The following is a 16,885-nucleotide window of genomic DNA, read 5'->3' as shown; positions in this document are numbered from 1 at the left end:
AGAAGGGGTGTCTGGATACTTTTGGACATGCATCTATCACCCAGTGTGGCTCTGTTAATTGTTCACATCTAAAGCAATGACAGGTCATCACCAGAGGGTGGCGCTCTATACCCATGAAAGAGCCCTGGGCCTTCAGCTCCAGCAGCGGAAGAACCAGGCATGTCTCCATAGAGTGAGCTACAGTACTGGGGTAAATGCCATGATTTACAGTAAAGTGCATGAACTGAGCTTTTCAGACCTTGATCAAGGACACCGAGCCACCGTCCACAAGACTGCAGGTTTATCCTAACACTAACCAGCGCATTGAACCACCACACAACCACTTCTCACTGTTTCTTAAATCACTCTTGTTGAATCATATCTGTTGGCATTAAAGGTATTTATTTTATTCATTAAGCCACTGTAGGACGCAGCTAAGAGAGACCAAGGTTAATACTCCTTATGCAGGTTTATATGGGACAGCTTAACTACTTTTTACGTTTTAAAGAAAAAAAAAGAGTTTCTGTAGCTTACAGGGAAATTTTTCAAAATGTGTACATAGTTTAATCATCAATATGTAAACAACATAATTAAGAGTTGTTTGTTGGGACTTTTCACAAGATACTTTCTGAATCAGAACTGTTCACAGTGCCGGTGATAGGAACCAGACGTCTGAAGAGTTTAATACCTCAAAATGTCAATTTTAAGAACATTTTGGCCTAGAAATTTTTTTAACTCATCTATAGTGAAGATTTGTGAAGGTTTGAAAATCTAGTTTTTTCAAACTATGATTTTACCATTATCAGCATTGCGTATAAAACCACAGAAGACATGAAGGTTCGCTCTCTGGATGGTAAATAAAATGTCTTTATTTGATTTGTAGTCACAGTGGCACCTGGTTCCTATCAGCACCACTGTGAAGAAATATCAACCTGTACGTTTCTCCACAGTGAAACACTTCAAATCAAAAATATCAAAATGCTGAACGTCTTTCCCAGTGAAGGAACTTTGAGGACATTCTGGAAAATCGATAGAATTCCCCTCCTAATCCATTGTGACTTTAAGCTCTTGCCATCAAAGTGAGCCATGCAAGTACCATTCCCTTTACTAAAGAACCCTTAAATCTTTTTTAAGGGTGTATACGCTCTTTAGTAAAGAGAATGGTTCTACATACACTCTTTAAAAACATGGTTCTTCAAGGGTTGTTTAGTAAAGTGAATGGGTTAATATACACACTTAAAAAAGATGGTTCTTCAAGGGTTCTTTAGTAAATGGAATGGTTCTATATACTCTTAAACAAGATGGTTCTTCAAGGGTTCTTTGGTAAAGTGAATGATTCTATATACACTTTTAAAAAAGATGGTTCTTCAAGGGTTCTTTGGTAAAGTGAATGATTCTATATACACTTTTAAAAAAGATGGTTCTTCAACAGTGTTTAGATAAAGTGTATGGTTCTATATACACTCTTAAAAAAGACTGTTCTTCAAGGGTTCTTTAATAAAGGGAGTGGTTCAATATACACTCTTAAAAAGACTGTTCTTCAAGGGTTCTTTAATAAAGGGAGTGGTTCAATATACACTCTTAAAAAGATGGTTCTTCGAGTGTTCTTTAGTAAAGGGAACTGTTCTATATACACTCTTTAAAAAGATGGTTCTTCAGGAGTTCTTTAGTAGAGACAATGTAAAACCATGAACACTCAAGAATCATGTGCATGCTTAAATGGTTCTTCAGATTGATGGAAAATGTGTTTTGGTTCTACATCGCACAAAATGTGTTCTGCTATTGTTACTGCTCTACATTGTACACAACAGCAGAACCACACACAACACAACACATTCTCCACCAATCTGAAGAACCTTTTCACCATGCAAAGAGCCACTGAAGCATGCAAACCGTTCTAAATAGAACTCACCACTGCATCTACTAAAGAACCCTTGAAGAACCACCTTTTCATTAAGGGTGCAGTGGCCTCGCCGCTCTCAGGAAAGTGAGCAGTGAGGTTGGTGTTCCTGCTCGAGTCAGGGGTCTGACACTTTCTCTACTTCCTCACTCGTGGGCTTGCCCTTCTTCTGAACTTTTCCCCCTCGTTTCATTGGATGGAGCCAAGAAGGAGGAGGAGGAGGACTGGGGGGACAAAGGGGGTGGGTGGGTGTTGGGGGCGTTAGGACATCGTTTCATTTGCAATTAGCCCGCTTCAGAACCGAGCCGGGTTCACTTCAGAACAGGGCTGCAATATTTCTGTCTTGAGCTCAGGAGCGGCCAGAAAGTGTGAAAACGTGAACACGTGAACACGTGAACATCCTCCCTCCTGAGAAAACACACCTATTTTCTTTTTTTTTGTTTTCCATTTTTTGAAAAGTTTTTTTTTTTAAGCCAATTACAGCGCCGTGTTTTCTAGCTTGAGGTCTGTTGTTTACCCAGCAGGTGGATGTGACGTCACGGACTTGGAACATCAAAAAATAACAACATCTAAATCCGCGATTTCTTTCTCTCTCTTCCCCTCGCAAGACGCGTTAAAGTGTAATCTCGCTTTCGCAAGCGGGAGAAGAAAGGCGGCGTGAAAGGCTGCGGATTCCCTCCTCGAAGCGGTGCTTTCTGTTCAGGGATCTGCTCTGCCTGCCTGCGAGAGAGAGAGAGTGAGAGAGAGAGAGAGAGAGAGAGAGTGAGTGAGTTAGTCCCCGAGCGGAGTAATATTGTTAGTGTTTACAGTGTGCTCAGCGCTCACGCTTTCTTGGTACACAAGAGTGAACAGTTGAATATTACCGCGCAGCCGCTCGCGTCCCATCTTTTTTCCAGCCTCGTCCTGCCGCGGTAAGTTGAAGAAAAAAGCTCTTTCTCTCTTCCCTCTCGCGTCTCTGTCGCGTCTCTCCTCACTTTTTTTTTCTCTGCCTTTTGTTGTCACATGTTCTCGCTCTCGCGCGGCTGTTGTTTCTCTCTAACGGCTGCGTAAACAAGTAAACAAACAACCGCATCGTCCAGGCAGGCAGCGGTTTGGGTTTTGGAGGAAGGAAGGAAGAGAGAAAGGCGAGCAGGGCTGATATTAACTTGGCTGTTATTTCGAAAAGGGGTCGTTTTGGAAAGTTGGTGAGGAAGAACACGCCAGGACGAGGCAGGCAGGCAGGCGGACGGACGGACGGACAAGACAGACAGACAGACAGACAGGCTGAGTTACTTTTCAAACGTTAGAAGTTACAAGTTAGCACCAGGGCTAGCAGAGGGTGTAACATTGATACACGTTCCGCAGCCTGTGAAGCGCTGGCCTGGCTGAATGAACGTTTTCAGGCACTTTCGTTTCTTTGCTGGACGCTGTGAAGCACTTCACACAACTTTAGGTACAACTTTACTGCGCCGAGATTTCTTTTGGACCACCGTCAGGCTGCCAGGCAGGGGCTGGGGGGGCTTTTCCCCACGTGCTCTCTCACACACTCTCCCTCAGCCAGAGAAAACAGGGGTCAAACAGTGTAAATGTGCCCCCAAAGGTGCAGCTGTGTACCTTAAATGCGTTTTATCCGGCTATTTGTACCTGTTTATGACTTAATGTGTTAAAACAGAACTCCAACAGAACCAACATGTTCCCTAACTGAAGGTCCTGAGGGTAACATCCCAAAGACACACTCTCAGAAATAAAGGTACTAAACTGTCACTGGGGCAGGACCCCTCTTGTCACTGGCGTGGGACCCTCAAGGGTACATCTCTGTACCTTTAGTCAGGGAACATAACTGAACCATAATCCATTTAAATGATATTCTCTAAGCTGTACTGACTCCACACACCCCGTCTCGTCTCCAGGCTTTTATTTTACGGTTCTGATTTAAAACATTCGGTTATGAAAAGGTACAAATGCGAACTTTTCACCTGGAAAAACTTATTTCAGGTGCACAATCAGACCTTGAAACCACTGTTGTACCTCTGAGGGAACATTTGCACTGTTTGTACCTTCACGTACCTGCGCAGAACCTTTATTTCTAACAGTGCAAGAGTGAAAGTGTAGTGAGTGGAGCTGCAGGTTGAACAATATTTGCATTATTTCCAACCCTGTGTCTGAGCTCTGTTGCTGCTGCCTAGCAACTTTTTTTGCAGCGTGAAGTTTTTAAAGTTTTTGCAGCTCCCTCGTCTCGTGAAGCCCGTGCAGTTGCTCCAGAACCTCAGCAGCCTAAAATGTGTCCCAACCGAGTGAGTTTGCTTTTTCGACATGACCGTGTGGAGAAAGTTCATATATTTTTTTTTCTCTCCCTGCTAGAATAGTTGCTTAAGGTTCCTGTTTTCTTTCTCCTCAATTAAGTACAACATGTGCCCGTCCATTTCTTAAACTGAGCCTCGTGGTGGACAGAAACCTTTTTTTTTGGGTGTGAATAATTGGATTTTTTGTAAATAGTTAAAAAAAAATTAAAAGCCAAACACTGAAATGCAGCGTTAGACAAATGCTGTGTAGGTGTTTATGACAGGTTTTCTAATTACTGCTTAATAATGTCAGAAGGAAAATGCTTTAAGTTAATCAGGGCGCTTGAGAAGAGCACATTTGATGTTTTATGTTATTTACAGTTGATGTGAAATGCGTTCGTGCACTTCAGCTCACAGTGTTTGCATGAAATAATAATATTTGTAATAATTTAATTTGTTTATTTAATTCAAATGTGATATATATGCAGTGACACTGCTCTGTGCAGGTCTTTGTGCTATACATAGATCTACATGTGTGTGCTAGGTGTAATTTGTGTGTTTGTCATGTGAAACGTTCTTTTTGCTACTGTGGTTCCCACATTTTGTATCTGTTTATCTGTATCTGTCCATCTAGAGTAATTTTTTCTTGTCTCCCACGTGATCAGGTGCAGTAATGTAGGCCACATTTTATGTTTGAAACAGGAAAGGAAAAAATATAAACAAAAACTTCTTAATCATTATTTTCAGTTTGACCATTGATTCATTTTAAAACTACTGTACGATTTTATGGCACCAGTGCTGAAAGATATTGAATTTAGACTGGGGAGAGCCGAGTCCTTCGGATTAGTCATTGCCTGAAAGAAGAAGAGAGAAAAAGACGGAGTGAAAAACTTTTTTTTTTTTTTGTAGGAGAAGTAAACAACCTTCAACAAGCGAACCTTGACAACCCAGATTAAGGAAAACACTGGAGATCAAACAGTGCTGCTGCGGCCGTTGTCATGAGTTGCTAGAGAGAGAGAGAGAGAGAGAGAGTGAAAGAGAGAGGGAGGGAGGGAGGGAGGGAGAGAGAGAGAGAGAGAGAGTGTGTGTTTGAACAGGCACTAGGGTTTGTGTGCTCACTTATGCAGAAACGGACCTCAGCAAACGGAGCCTGACCCAGCTTTAAAAGCACAGGGATCAACTTTTCTCTGGCTACTTTCCGTCCTCAGCCTGTAAAGAGTTACAGCAGAGTTACGCTTAACCTGGTGTGTATTTCAAAGCGGTGATATTCTCTCATATTGTACCGTTATTTCATACCACCGGTACTGTAATACTGTTGTACAGGGAGCCATACGTGACGAGCGTAAAGGTGAAACTCCAGCCTCTGAATGATAATAATGTGCTGGGCTGGGTTTATGAGTGATGGTGCAGCCGTAGAGGTTGTTGTGCGTGTCCTGTCTCCTGCAGCGATTTCGGGCAGCTGTTGTGTCTCTGTGCCGTGGCCCTTCCACACTGGGCTGCCCATGCTGTGCAGAGCAGCCATTGGTCAGACGTCGGACGGCTTCAGGTGTGGACGGGCACAGCCTCCTGTTACCATGGTGACTCTGGACGCTGACTGGTGTTCTGTACAGTTTCCATTAGGCCTGTGCTTCCCGACCTCCTTGCAAAATTCTCCCCATATGCTGTAATTAAACCATATGTACACAGATATACACAAGTGTGTGTGTGTCTATGTATGTATGTATGTATATATGTATGTATGTATGTGTATATATGCTGCTGTTGGAAAAAAACCTTGTATCTCCATTTTTGTCATTTTTCAGTTTTCGACATAATTTGAAAATGCCTGTTGGCCTTTACATTGTGTGTAAATTTCATCATGAATGGACCAAAAGAAACGACCCGAAATGACTTGGAAAAAATTCTGGTTCCATTGACTTGCATTGAAAGTGAAGTAGGTTTTTTCCTTTTCCTTCCTTCTCAAGTTACCATTTTGGAGATACGAGGTTTTGTTCCGACAGCAGCGCTATATATATACACATACACACACACACACACACACACACAAGGATATTATGTAATATTAATGTTATATATAGAGTCACTGTCCGAACAATCCCATTCAAGAGAAGGAAAACACTTTCTAAACTTGTAATGGAAGTTAATGTGTGTGTGTGTGTGTGTGTGTGTGTGTGTATATATATATATATATATATATATATATATATATATATATATATATATATATATATATATAGAGAGAGAGAGAGAAATTCACCCCTTGTTTTTTTCTTAAGCTGAATTTGAATCAAACTTTATATTAGTCAGTCATAATTATGAACAGTGTGTGACATTGTGTACTGATATGACATGTAAAATGGGCTATAATGCCCACCATTAACTATTGTTATTTTTCATTTAGATTTATAGTCAGTTTTCCTTTCTCAAATCAGTTTAGCCAATTAATTGGCTTATGGACTTAATGAATGAAAATACATCATTTTAAGCAGGAACTTTTTTTTTCCTTTGCTCTGGTCACTCTGTGCCAGCTCCCCGAGTCTATATCCTGATCTGTGAGCTGCGGCTCATCCTCTGTGTCTCACTATTGGAGTGCAGAGCCAGACTGATTGGATTAGTGGGCGGATTAGAGGTCGGAATGGTGTGATTGTCACAAGTCCCTTTGTGCCAGCTGCAGCGCTGACAGCTGAGCTGGGATCAGCCTGCTGGATCGCTTTCCCCCACAATCCCTGCCCTCTAGGCCTGAAGAGCTGTACATCGAGCCGCTGCATCCTTAAGCAAAACACCTTCCGTCCTTTCCCGGAAATTTTATCTCATTTGACGCCTGCAACGTCCTGCTGGTGTGCCTCTCGGGCGCCCTCTGCTATATTAGGGATTGCTGTTGACGCCTCCTCATAACGAGAGCAGGGCGGTTCGGTCGCGACTGGTTAGGAAACTGCAGATACAAAAGAGGCCTTGTTTTTTTTTGTCCGCAAGAAGTTTCAGCCGTAGCTTGTGTGGGTTGTGCTGGATGCTCAGCTACCACAGAGATTTTTTTGCTTTCCGCATTGACACGGTTTCTCGTATCTTGCCACAAATATCCCGCAAATATGGAGAAATGCCGCGCCCTCCCACACCTGTGTGCCCCGCCTGACTAATTCTGCATATCATCTAGCATCATTGTGGTTTATTTGCCCTTAACCTGTTATTACTCAGCTACAGAGAACAAAAAAGAGGTTACAAACGGTTGCATCCTTTAAAAAAATGTCTGCATAATTAATTGCTTAAGATAAAAACAAAGCCATTCAGAATGGTTTTGATGAGAAATACTTTGTTATAGAAGCTTGTAGAGTCAGAATTTTTCACAGTGGTGGTGATGGGAACCAGACATCTGAAGAGTTTAATTGCTCTGACAGCTTCACCACAGAAGACAATTACTTAAAATGGTAACTGTTCCTGAGACATATTTATAGTTGGTTTGATATATAGTTTTGGGGAATCTTCCAATTAATTTATGGTGGAGGGGTACATGCAGGGCGTTGTAAGGCAAAATAGTCCCCAAAGTCTTTTATTTGTTACTTTTTTTTCTTATTTATGGCTATTTAAGCATTATAAACATTACTTATAACACCTCAGAAGACATGTGTGGTTTCACTCATCCTTTTGAATAGTAAATAAAGCGCTATATTGTTAGCATTGTGACCTCTGGTTCCTATCACCACCACTGATCAGAGTCAGTACGTTTCTCTACAGCGCATCATTTCACATCAGACCGCTGTGAATGACTCTGTTTACATTTAACGCTTGAATTATGCAGAATATTTATGGAATTCCCCATTTAAAAATAGCTGGAAAGCCTTTCCATTGAAACACATTTATAATAGATGCTAATGGCAGATGTAGAAGCAAATGTGTCTTGAGTCATCAAACTTTATTTTGAAGTACAGCTAAACTATCTGTGGTAATGAACTGTACTGTACTGGTTCAGCAGATAGAGATTAGTTGAAAAAATGCTGGAGCATTCCTTTAACTTTGTTTACAGTCATAGACATTCAGTCATTGTCTCTCAAGGTAATAAGCAGAGATGCTGAAATTCCATAATAAGGTATACCACGATGTTTAACACGCACTCTGTAATTCCATGTTTAATTTGTACATACATTTTAATGTTTTATTGATCTGATCACCTTCACAGCTCATTGTAACTGCCAGAGATGACTGTTAAAGGGGGATTCCACCAATTTTTCAAAATTCTGCATAGTTTGATGCTTAAAAAAGGTCATTCAGAGCTGGTTTAATGTGAAATACTTGTACTGAGTCAGTATTGTTCACAGTGGTGATAGGAACCAGACGCCAGAGGAGTTTAATGCCTCTTAAAGCTACATCATGAGCTACATGAGACATTATTTTACGATTGTTTAGAGAGATTTGGCCTAAAACATATTTTTTAAATCCATTCATAATTGAGGGGTACAAGCTGTATGCAAAATTTCCAAGCAGAAAACTTATTTTTGTCCACTATTTTATTGTGATCAGCATTCCATATAAAAGCTCAGAATGCACATGTAGGTTCACTGGTGGTTTTGGATAGTAAATGAAATGGATATGTTTAGGTCATAGACATCATGACCCCTGGTTCCTATCACCACCACTGTAAAGAAATCGGAGCTATTAAGTTTCTCTACAGTGAATCATTTCACATTAAAACAGTTTGAATGACTGTTAAATATATCGCTGCTGTTCGAACAAAACCTCGTATCTCGAATGGTAACTTTACAGGAGAAGGAAAAACGTACTTTACTTTTAATGTAAGTCAATGGAACCAGACTTTCTTCAAAGTCATTTTGGGCCGTTTCTGTTTGTCCATTTATCATGGAATTTACACACAATATAAAAGCTAACAGGCATTTTCAGATTATGTCAGAAACTGCAAAACGACAAAAATGGAGATACAAGGTTGTGTGCCGACAGCAGCGATATGTGGTTGATTTTGTTGCTTTTATATCTTGATCTTGCATAAAATCACCACAACTTCATAAACTGTGATATAAGATTAGATAATTATTGATGTCAAATTTTGATAGCAACACATGCTAAGTAATAAGTCATGAAATAAATGAAAATTTTGGAAAATTTGGGTGGACCACCTTGTAACCCAGCAGGTCCCTGGTTCACCCTGTTACACGTCTATTTGCCTCTTCACAGAATCCAGCGGAAATCCCTTCACTCCTTCCTTTGGTGTAATCTAGAGTCAGAGCTCCACCCAGACAAGAGATTTAACACGGCGTGCCTCTGCCGCTCCATCATCCCATAGCGCAGCCAAACTCACTCTGCTTTGATCAGGAAATTTCCTTAAAGGGGGGTGGGTGGGGTGGGGTGGGGTGGGGGGTGCAAAGGGGTGCGTTGCTCCAGAGGTAGCGATATAGCAGCTCCATCACAGTGCTGAGATCTGAGCTCAGGCTCCTTCGGCTCTCTGACTGGCATTAGATGGGATGCTACAGAAAGGGTGGCGAAGATGCTAATGTTGTTGACTGAGTGATTAATGTGCGTTTTGTCTCTGGCTTTGAGTTGTTTTGTCTCTGCTCGGCTGTGTGAAAGGCATGTGTGTTAAGTAGCCTCTCAGGGAATAGTGTTTTTTTTTTTTTTTCCACCCTCTCAATAGTAATGTGTCCACAATTAGAACGCATTTAATTAGGAAACTGGTTTGTGTATTAATGACCTTATCAGTGCATGTATGTTAATTAGTATTTCGAATAGATGCTTTTTTTTTTTGAAATTGAATCTTAGGATAAATTCAAAGGATTCTAAACTGATGGAACTTTTCTTTGATGTTCCTTTTTTGTATGTGTGTATATCATATTAGGCGTTGAACATAAAACGGGCCTGCTTGCTGTTTTGAACCCTGATGAAATCGAGGTGGTCTTAATTGACTGGTTGTTGCTTGTTTATTTGATATATGTATAAACTTATCAGAGGAATGGTAATAGGGAGCTGTAATTACCTTCAAAAGACTGAGCCAGCAACAAGTTTGCATCTTTTTCTTTTTTTAACCTGAGAATAGAGAGAGATGAGAGAGATGAGAGAGATGGTTAACCAAGTGACCCCCAGTGAGAGTCATTTATTGCCATTTTTTAAAAAAGAAAGTCGTTGATTTTTTTTTATTTTATTTTTTATTTCATGCAAACCGCAGCAAGACACTAGTGTTCCAACACATGAACACAAGTTTTAAACATGTTGAATGATGTGATGTCCTACATTGTACCTAATGTAGGTGAGTTTGTCCCATAAACATGGCTGTTGAGCTGCACTGGTTGAACGCGCTGCAGGCAAATATTAATTTAGGACATCTGCAGATTCAGGTCTTGGGAATAGGACTGAAAGGTTACTTACTATTTGCAATTTTATTTATTATTCCAGCCTACATGATCAACAACATCTTAACTTTAACCTAATAACAAAAGCTTGTGGACCTCTTGTAGATGAATAAGACCAATCAGAAGCAATCAAATACTCACCTACACTGTTAGAAATAAAGTTTCTAGGTACAATTTTTTTGTTCATCAAAGTGCAAATAATGTAAAGTTTCCCTCAAAGGTACAACAGTGGTTTCAAGGTCAAATTGCGAACCTTAAATAAGTTTTTCCAGGTGAAAAGTTTGTATTTGTACCTTTTCATAACCAAATGTTTTAAAACAGAACAGTAAAATAAAAGCCTGTAGACGAGACGGGGTGTGTGGAGTCAGTACAGCTTAGAAAATATAATTTTAACGGATTATGGTTCAGTTATGTTCCCTGACTAAAGGTACTGAGATGTACCCTTGAGGGTTCCACCCGAGTGAGAGAGGGCACTGCCCCAGTGACAGTTTCATACCTTTTTTTTCTGAGAGCGTACTTCGCACAACTAACTGACAGTCTGGTGTACAATGTTTGTTGCTCAATTCTCAAGCCATAAAAAGTGAGTATGCTGAAATTAATTGCAATCTAAATTGCATTCACAACGTTGATCAGAAAAATGAGATTTTCCCCAAATTGTTCAGCCCTACTTGGGCAAAAACATTTTGTTCTCTCAGCTCTTGTAGCTAAGCTAAGCATCTGCAGACATAATGAGTGACCTTTGCAATTTACGCTTTCATCTCTAAATTAACAATGACAGTATAGTACAACCACCTTTTTCTGAACTGTGCATTTATGTTGAGAAAGTATAAGTTTAAACATAAGACGCTGTCACGTTCTTTGCTGCTGCATCCACATCAGAGTTTGAGACCAGCTACTATTGTTATTGTTATTAATATTTTTAGCAGTAGTAGCAGTAGTAGTAATAGTAGTAGTAGTAGTAGTAATTAGTTGTAGTAGTCATAATATCTCTTTGAGGACGTCAGGTAATACTTCTGGACATGTCATCACAGACATATTATGACTACTACCACCACTTACTACTGCTACGGCTATTATTACTATTGTTGCTATTATTATTATTATTATTAATATTAATAGTAGTAGTAGTAGTAATAGTAGTAGTAGTAGTAGTAGTGGTGGTGGTGGTGGTGGTGGTAGTAGTCATAATATCTCTGTAAGGACATCAGATGATGCTTCTGGACATGTCATCAGTAACTCTGAGCTGGAAAGTAGATGCCAGATCATATAGTCATAGTGGTTTAATGTTTATGTGTATTTTCCACATGGTTTTCCGACTAAGAGCATTCTGTCACAGGCCTTTCTGAACATAATCTAGTCTGACTCCTCGAGCTTGGCACTTTACTTTTGAGTGAAGGTTTTGTAAGAAGGGTGCTTAGTGTCGATTTGGGGCGCAGCCTAGGGTCTCCAGGGAGCTACGTAAGACATTGCACGTGGGGTGTGTGTAAACAGTTTTTGTTTCTGCGCTGGCTGTAGCTCTGCAGGGGCTGCCATCCAGGTGGTTTGGGTCTTCGGCGCTCACCAGCTGCCCCCGAAACAATTCAGACTGTTTACCGGGGTGCCATGACAACGTCTCTTCCAGTCAAAAAATAACCATGGATGTCATAATTATTTACATGTTTTAATACAGTACATTTGCTCACAGTTCCAGGTGTTGCTATCCTGGCTCTTTTCATAAGATTGAACAATGGCTGGGTTGAGTTAAGCAGAGAATCTGTCATATTACTAGTGCTTTCCTTTTTTAGTATCTGTTGCGACTGAGTGCAGATCTTTTGACTTGGTTGTTTGTCTGAGTGATTCAGAGCATCTGAGTTTTATATTGTCTTTTTCTGCCATGCTTGCTTTCATAAACAAGCTGGCACATAAGATGCTTTTTTTCTTAATTATCTCTCTGTGAAAATCACTATTTTTAGCCCTTTGTGTACAACATGCTCATCTGACTGTGTTTTTGAATGGCATAGTGCCGCATTCAGAAAACAAAATCTGTTGACGCACCTTTTAATAAGCGAAGGTTTGTATTTGGGCCGGATATGTTATAAATACCTCCACTGCTCGGCGCTGTGGGTCTGAAAGGATGTGTAGCTGTCAAGAAGCCTCACTGAGAAAAGGAGACGGACACATCAAACAAAAAAGCTGAACAGTGGACTGACCACCCCAGAGTCCAGACCTCAACATCACTCAATGTGTATGGGATGGTCTCACTTTATTTGGAGAATCCACTATAGCGCCCTATAGATTCTCCACAGATGTTCAAATTGTTAACAAACTATCTGTTGAAAACTCAGTTGATTCTAAACAGTGGTGGGGGTGGGGTTAGGATTTGGACCAGGGTTTAGGGCTGTGTTTAGGTTTTGGGTTGAGGTTAAGATTAGAGTTAGGATTAGAGCAGGTTTAGAGTTAAAGACAATTATGGTGAATTTAGTAGATATTTAGTTGAATGTATCTTGAAAGTTAATTAAGTTTCTACAAAGCATCTAAAGTGGACTATCAAAATAAAGTGTTACCTTTGTTGTTACTTGGATTGTGAGAACTTCTAAGACTGAACTTTGGAGATATATAATATCCCTGCAGATTCCTTTGCACAACTGAATATATCTCCTGAAAAGAATGCAATCTGTAATAAAGGCAAAGATGGACATATTATACTATATTTAGTTGTTGGAGCTTCTGTGTAACTTTCTGTTAAATATGATTTCTGCTCTTTTTCCTGACAATGTTTTCATGTTTTGGCTAAAAATGAAATGAAGGGTGGTCGCTGACCTTTGCTGTCAGAGACTGACTGTAAGTTTCTGCTGTTTGAGTTTAAATGGCCCTATTTTGTAGGCAAAACCAATATAGAGGGCTTACACATTTGTAGGGTCTGGTTGGGAGAAAATAAAGACCTCTGAGCACCGATGACTCTACATAGCAGTGTGAGGAATAATTTCTGGAAATTGTTCTAAAAGCATTTTCATGTAAAGCGCAAACATAATACATGATCTTCTAAAGTGTTGACTAATCAATTCATCAATGCAAAGTGGACCTAAAAAAATGAGAGAATCAATCGTTTAATTTAATATTGCAGGGTGGTGAGCTGGGAATTTTGAGTGCATTTCTGTGTACTTATGTCGATTGTTTATGATGATTGAAAGAGGACTGCAGCCCTTATTATGCTACTAGAAGTTTGTTGATGCGGTGCTCCGAGTTTGCGTGTTTCTATGATGTCTCATAGGCTGTTTAGGCCGTTGGCCCCTTCAGTGCAAATTAAACTTGACTTAATATGAGTTGGTTGATTAGCACAATTAGCTCTCATTAAACAACAAGGCCGTGATTCAATCAGGCTTAATTGCATGTGCGCATGCAGGAAGCGTTCGCTAAGCTCACGTAGTGACATTAGAAAGCGATTCAATCTTTGTTGTATTCTAATGGGAATTTACCTGCCATTTCAGAGTCTTCAGGGAGAAGCTGGTGGAAGAAGAGGTCGAGACTGATCTTCTGCAGTTGCACCTGAGAGTCCATTTCCCAACAGGTAAACAGGTTGTCCATCATCTCTGCTGGCAACAGCAACCCACTCTCATTTCAATAAGTGAGTTCATGACAGCAGTTATGGCTCGTTTCCTGTTTAGTCAAATCACTGTGCGTTTCACAAGTGTTTTTTCATCCATTTCTGTGGCACCGTGCAGCAAAGTGACTCAAAACACACTGACAAAATTGAAAGTGGCAAAAATGGAGTGTCTTACACTGGCCAGATGTAAACATTCAGATCGAGGTACATGAAAAGGGGTTCCACAACAGTCAGTAAACTCGAAAGAGCTTCATTTAGGAGTCTAGGGGGTGGGCAATATGAAGTAATTTTATCATTATCATTATAAATGACATCATAATATGCTTTTCCGGGCATATTGCAGATACTGTCAGTAATTAAACAGCACTGTCTAACTGCATGTCGTCACTGTCCAAAGAAAAACGTGTCTCCATTTGTGTCGATTTTTAGTTTTCTGCATCATTTGAACATGGGGGCTGTCCTTTGCATTGTGTGTACATTTCAGGAGGAATGGACCAATAGCAATGCTCTAAAATTACTTGGATTAAAATATCTTTACATTTGCCCTCTTCTGTAAAGTTACCATTTTAAAGATGCTTGTTTTTCTTTAGACAGCGATTATGTGTAACTACAAAGTTGCCATAATTATTAGGGATGCGCCAATATGGGAATTCTGGGCTGATACCGATATCTGATATGTACATATCTATCGATATAGATGTTGATATGTATGCATGCATTTAGATAATATAAATCTTGGCAGTAAATATTTTATGATGCACATATTTTAGCACAGTATCCCACCATCCACTAAACATTCTGCTATTCTGAGTTTTAAATAAATCATCAAATATCAGTTTGAAATATTGATCAAATCTGTCCAATGCTGATAATTTTTTTAAGTGAATTTTTTTCCAATACCGATATAAATCTGATATCATGTTTCCTCCTTAATGATTAGTCCGGTGTCTTAGATTTATTACATAGTTTGTGGATGTTTTAGGTATATTTTTAAAGTGTGGCATTAGTGGTTTGGGCTGTTAACTTGAAACATAAATTAAAGTTGAATTTTCTCCTTGTTTTTTTGGTCAAATATTCAAATATTTTCGAATTTTAAGTAACAGGTAGAATATATAACTGCAATCAGTGCATCCTCAAAAGTTCTCTCATGTTGTAAATGACCCTGGGAGTTGCAACATGATTGGCGAAAAAAGGTGCAGAAACCTGTTCTTTCATAACTTTGAGACTGAGCATGACTTTTTCATAAAATATTCAAGAAATATTTGAATTTCTAATTTAATTCTGACAGCCCTACTACTGCTGCATCTTTGTCTTCCAACGTACCAAAGCTGATAAAAACTAAACTGTGATGTATTCTGCATCGTGAAAATATCTTGTTGTGACATACTTTTGCCATTTTGCCCACCCCTACAGAAGTTCACTGAAAGTTGAATTACTTTCTCAAGAATATTTAGGGTGTGTTGGTTTAGTGACTGTTTAGTTGACCTGTGAAGACCCATGACTTCCTCTTTTCTACTCCAGCTGAGCTACAACAGAGCACACGATGCACGAATGGCACAACTAGAGTGCTATAATATTCATCACTTGTTTATTGCTGGCTGTGGATCTGTGGTCTAAATAGATCAAAGCTTGTTAAAGCAAGCCCTGAAAAAGCGTTTTAATGCGTTTTAAGCCCCGGCCCCGCGCAATTTGGCCATCAGCGGCAACCGGCAACCGAAATAACCAAATTATTTAGTCATGGCTTTTTAACGGGCACCACGGTAAATGGATGTTAAGTAAATGATGCAATTTATCCCCCCGACCACCCCCCCACCCCTTGCCAGGCTAGGCTGCCGCGGGACTTGTGCCAGCCTTAAATAAGTGGTACCCAGATGGCACGCGCCTGACGCCCACTTGGTTACGGAATCCTTCCCCGGGAGTTACTCCACCGCCACCAACAAGCGATAGGTCAATCGAGCGGTGGGCGCCTGTTGCTCAGCCCCCGCTTAGCATATGCAAATTCACTCATGTTGTGCTGTTTTCCGGATATTCCCTCCAAAGGAGGGCGGGCTCTCTGGGACCGGGGGGGAAGGAGGGGCGTCCCAGCATGATTTGGAATGGAGCCAGGCTAATGAGGGAAGAGGGAGAGAGGTAAAAGAGGAGATGTTCATGTCCTCAGCATGCTTCCTCATTGCTTCCTAGTAGCTGGGGTTCTGGCTGTAATGGGATAGTCCAGCAGGCACTAGCATAAGTGATTTTAATCCTTCTTGGCTCTCTCCTTTTGAACATGGGTCTATTTTTAGGCCTTGTAGAAGACAATGCCAGGGTGTTCTTTCTTTTTGCATCCTCTAGCCCTTGGCTTCTCTCTTTCTCTCTCTATCGTCCATTGTTTTTCTCCATTACTTTCCCAGCGGCTCTCTCCATCTTTCTGTCTGCCATACTTCTACACAGAGCTTCACAAGGTGCAGCTGCTGAGCTCTGCTCCTCTGTATTAGCGGACTGTCTCTTCCCCCCCTTTTAACAGCGCCCAGCTGCTGGGCCAAGCTGCCGAGGCAGCAACACGCGGGGATGGGCTTTCTGCGGCCGAGGAACAAGTAAACAATACTCTTCAAAGCTCAGTTATCTCCACCCGAGGCACTGTTTACGTGTTTGCAAGAGGATGAGGTTGCGCTTTTTGAAGGGATCTTGAAGGCCTTTTAACGGTCATGTTAGAGGGCATGTGTCAGGCTACCTGCCAAAAAATGAAAATATTGACACATTCTGTTGTATAAATACTTTCAAGGAATGGTTTACAAATGGCCCTCATTTACACAAATCAGCCTAGACCTATTCA

The 16,885-nt window shown here is 40.5% G+C and overlaps 1 protein-coding gene across 3 annotated transcripts in view; it reads left to right on the top strand.

Moving 5' to 3' along the window:
* The first annotated feature begins 2,585 nt into the window (after positions 1 to 2,585).
* foxp1b (forkhead box P1b) overlaps positions 2,586 to 16,885 on the top strand; it is a 285,913-nt gene continuing 271,613 nt past the window's right edge. For 2 of the 3 annotated variants that reach the window (XM_036571539.1, XM_036571533.1), the window contains exons 1-2: positions 2,586 to 2,790; positions 13,958 to 14,037. The gene's annotated coding sequence lies outside the window, so the exon portion shown is untranslated. Of the gene's footprint in view, positions 2,791 to 5,219; positions 5,385 to 13,957; positions 14,038 to 16,885 lie in introns of those variants that run through there. The other variant, XM_036571534.1, reaches the window with a different exon arrangement.

Source organism: Colossoma macropomum, unplaced genomic scaffold (assembly GCF_904425465.1).
Source record: "Colossoma macropomum unplaced genomic scaffold, Colossoma_macropomum, whole genome shotgun sequence".
Classification (NCBI taxonomy): Eukaryota; Metazoa; Chordata; class Actinopteri; order Characiformes; family Serrasalmidae; genus Colossoma; species Colossoma macropomum.
Note: the sequence above shows the minus strand (reverse complement) of the source record. Positions and strands in the feature narration are given on the sequence as shown.